Source organism: Orycteropus afer, unplaced genomic scaffold (assembly GCF_000298275.1).
Source record: "Orycteropus afer afer isolate SDZICR_OR568_19922 unplaced genomic scaffold, OryAfe1.0 scaffold00086, whole genome shotgun sequence".
Lineage (NCBI taxonomy): Eukaryota > Metazoa > Chordata > Mammalia > Tubulidentata > Orycteropodidae > Orycteropus > Orycteropus afer.
This window is the reverse complement of record NW_006921673.1, coordinates 7482189-7486881: the sequence shown is the minus strand read 5'-3', so window position 1 is coordinate 7486881 and position 4693 is coordinate 7482189.

Below are 4693 nucleotides of genomic sequence, written 5' to 3'. Positions count from 1 at the left end.
TATATCCTTCCCTTCAAGGCTCAGGAGTCCAGGATTATCTTCTATGTCTGTGTTAATTTGTTTCCCTTTTCTCTGTTGAAGAGGGTCTGTGCAGTCTCTCTGCCTAGTCCGCCATCTTGCCAGATCTCCCTATTTCAATGTTTTTATATTTCTTAAGGGTTGCTTTATGGCCTAGTATGGTCTATCATGCAGAATGTTCCATGTGCTCTGGAAAAGAATGTATATTGTGCTATGGTTGGGTGAAGTGCTCTGTAGATGTCTCTAAGGTCAAGTTGGTGGATTGTATTGTTTAACTCTTCTGCGTCTTTGTTGAGTTTCTTTCCAGTTGTTCTATCTTTCATTGAAAGTGATGTAATAAAGTCTCCCATTATGACTGTGGAGTCATCTACTTGGCTTTTCAACTCTTTTAAAGTCTGATTTATATATTTTGAGGCTCTTTCACTGGGCCCATAGATATTTATTATGGTTATATCTTCTTGTTTAATTGATCCTTTAACCATCATATAATGTCCTCCCTTGTCTTGTGTGATGGTTTTTGTCTTAAAGTCAATTTGATCAGAAATTAATATTGTCACTCCTGCTCTTTTTTGGTTGCCATTTGCTTGATACATATTTTTCCAACCTTTGATTTTTAGTGTATTTTTGTCTTTGTCTCTAAGGTGTGTCTCTTGTAGACAGCTTATTAATTGGTTATGTTTTCTTATCCACTCTGCAACCCTTCATCTCTTGAGTGGTACATTTAATCCATTGATATTCAGTGAAATTATTGACAAGTGTGAATTGGTTGCTGTCATTTTATTGTGTGTTTTTTCATGGTGTTCCTGATTTCTTTTTTCCAAATAATTTTCTGTGCTGAGCTCATTATGTTTATGAATCATGTTATCATTTCCTTTGTTGCTGTTGTTTTAGCATTTGCTAAATATTTGTATTTGTCCTCTTTTTTATTGTGATGTGAAGGCTTATCATTTTTCTTTGAGGTTAACCTGTGATTTGTGATTTTCTCCCTGAGTTTAGAACAGTCCATTCTGTCTTGCAACTCTCTTGACTTCCTCACCATTTAGAAGTTCTGTAGCTACACTATATTTCCCTCTTTTGGGTCCTCATTTGCCAATTGATGTTTCTGGTTCCCTGTTTACAATCTTGTAAGCTTATTTTACTTTGTATACGTTCATAGCTGTGTTGGTTTCTGGGTTATATCATCTTGTGTGTTAATGGTTGGTTGTTGTTTGCTATTATTGGTTATCTGTTCAATGGACTCCCTTTAGTATCTCTTGTAAGTTTGGTCTCTATTTAACAAATTCCCTTAATTTCTGCTTATGGGAAATCTCCTAATTTCACCATCATATTTTAGGGACAATTTTGCCGGGTATATAGTTCTTGGTTGGAAATTTTTATCTTTCAGGGTTTTATATATCCCATCCCATTCCCTTCTCACTTGCATGGTTTCTGCTGAGAAATCAGAACTTATTCTTATTGGTAGCCCTTTGTAAGTAACTTTTCATTTTTCCCTTGGTGCTTTCAGGATTCTTTCTTTGTCTTTGGTTTTGATGAGTTTGATGATGTGTCTTGGTGATTTTCTTTTGGGGTCTATCCTGTTTGGGGTTCATTGGACTTCCTGAATGGATATATTGTCATCTTTCATCATATCAGGGATGTTCTCTTCCAACAAATCTTGGACAGTTTTCTCAGTGGTTTTCTTTTTTTCTTCCTGTTCTGGAATTCCAATTACACGTAGGTTATTCCTTTTGATGGTATCCCCATAAACCTTAGGCTTTCTTCATTTTGTTTTGATCTTTTTTTCTGAGTGATCCCTTTCCAAAGAAGTATTGAGGTATTTGTCTTCAGTCTCACTAATTCTGTCTTCCATTGATTTGATTCTACTCCTTTGCCCTTCCAATGTGTTATCTATTTCTGAAAATTTAGTATTAATCTTCCTGATTTCTGTCTGTAGATTTAGAATCATTTCTAATTTTTCATTTATTTTGTCATTTTGTTCTTGTATTTTCTTCCAAAATTGTTCTATGTTTTTTTCTGTGTTTCCCTTAATTCTGTCAGTGTTTTTCTTGATCTGTCTCTCAATCCTTTGAAGATAACTAAGTATAATTCTTCTTAATTCTATATCCTGGAGTTCCAATGTTGCTTCTTCCTCAGGGATGTGTTCTGGATCTGTATCCTGCTCCCTTGTTTCTACCACTTTATCTTGCTGCTTTGTGTGAACTGTGATGCTCTCTTGTCTCCAAGACATACTGATATTGTTGTATCTAGAGCCCTGTTAACCGTTTGTGAAGAGCAGTTCAGGGTGAGTCAGGCTCTTTTTGGTGGTGGTTTATAGCTGGCCAGTTGGTGGAGAAGGAAGTGGTGGCTCTCAGTAAGTGGAGGTGCAGGTGTGGTTGCGTTGTATCGGCATGGTTGCAGTTTCCCACTCAGTTAGACAAAAACAGTGATCTAAAAACCATTAAAAAAGTAAAAGCAAGTGGACAAAAATACCACACAGTCACAAAGGAACAATCACCAAAGAAAGAAAAAAGAAAAGAGAGAAACCACCACAGTAACTGGGGAGGGGGCAATAAGAGAAAAGAGGTACAGTAGGAGAAAAATGAAGGAAAAAATGGGGCAAATAAAAAAAGAAAAACAAGGAATGGAGTCAACCATGCAAAAGAAAAGAAATGGAAACCAGGAACAGGGAAGAGAGAAAAAGCTGAAAACTAAGATCTGAGAAGAGAAAAATAAATGATAATAATAACAAGGATAAAAAATAATATTAATAATTTTGAAATAGACAAAAGCAAAAAACTAAAAAAAGAAAAAATATATATTGGCCGGGCAGGGCAGTGTACCTAGGCTTCGTCAGAACACACAGACTGGGATGGGATGGTATTCTTGCCTGCCCAGAAGGTGGGTGGGCATGAGGAATGGCGCACCTCCATTCACCAAGAGGGTGTGAATTATAAGAATAACATGGGGAATATCACACCTTTCCAGTTGTTGACTTCCAGAATGTCTTTGTGGTTTCCAGCAAGTGGAACCTATTCTTAGGTCCCTGGAATCTGAGAGAATGCTGTTGCTTTAAATATCCAAAATGGTTGAACTGCTTGTAAACAATCAAAATGGCTGCGCCCTCCAGACAGGCAAAAGTCCACAGCTCAGCCCATCTCTCTCTTTGCTGCTTCCCCTTTTATTCACCAGCTACCAGTGCAGTCCTCCATGCATCCCCTGGCAGGCAGGCTGATTTTTAGGTTTATTCTTAAGGTCCTAACCCCACTTGGCAATATCCAAGCTGTCCGCGCCATCAGGATCACTGACAGACTGCAGTTCTGTATATCTCCTTTTTTGGTGTTTTCATGAAGGTTCTTCTATTAGTTGGAGTTTAGTCCACTTCTGTATCCTTCCTTTCAAAGCTCAGAGCTCTGGGATTATCTTCTGTATCTGTGTTAATTGGTTCTGCTTTTCTTTGTTGAAGAGGGTCTGTGTAGTTTGTCTGCCTGTTCCACAATCTTACCAGAACCTGACTCCAATTAAAAAAAAAAATGTATTGGGAAGATTAATATTAATAAAGAAAATTGCACAAAATAGAAATATACAGAACAATGGATTATCTCAAAGCAAATACATATGTAACCACCTCCTTCCACAGGTAAAGATAGGAATTATTTGTCAGCTCTCTAAAAGTTTCTCTTATACCCCCTCCAAATTATTAACACTTTCAATCCCCAAAATTAACCACAATCCTGACTTCCTATGTTTTAATTTAGTTTGAATTTATGTGAATGGAATCTTATGGTATGTATTTTGCTCAAATTTATGTGAAATTCATCCATGTTGTTGCATGTGTAGCTATTTTGAAGTATAGTGTAAAGAACTGATTATATTCAGTTCCCACCCCCATATGGATATCCACTTGTGCACCATTTATTTTTAAAAGTCTATTACCCACAATTGTGTAGTTTTTTGTCTGTCATGAATCAAGTGCCCTAATATATACATGAATGTTTATGAACTCTGTATTCTCTTCCACTGGTTTACTTTGTTTATCCTTTTTCCAATACCAAAAATAAACCAGACTCCTTGCCATCGAATCAATTCCGACCCATATTGACACACATTGGGTTTCCAAGGCTATAAATCTTTATGGAAGTTGATTGCCTTATCTTCCTTCTGAAGAGCAGCTGGTAGGTTAGAACCACTGACTTTCTGGTTGACAGCCAAGTGCCTTACCCACTATGCCACCAGAGCTCCTTAGTTCCAATACCGTACTGTCTTAATTAAAACAGTTTTATCATAAGTCTTCATATTCAGTAGTACAAGTCCTGTCATCTTGTTCTTCAACAGATTCTTGGTTACATGGACTATTTCCATGTCCATATAAATTTTAGAGTCAGCTTATCAGTTTTCAGAAACTGGAGTTTTGATTGAGCTTACATTGAATCTATAGATCATTTTGGAAAGACTTGGCATGTTTATAATATGGAGTCATCCAGTTAATGAACAGGGCATATCCCTTCACTTATTATGATTTTTTAAAAATTTCTCTCAGTAAGATGTTACAGCTATCTGCCTAGAAGTCTTACTCATAATTTGTTAGATTGATTCCAAGGCATTTGATATTTTTTTATGCTATTGCGAATTTTACCTTTTTACACAATTATGTTCTTGTTTGTTACTATTATATTGTTGGTATTGCATGTTAGGTGCC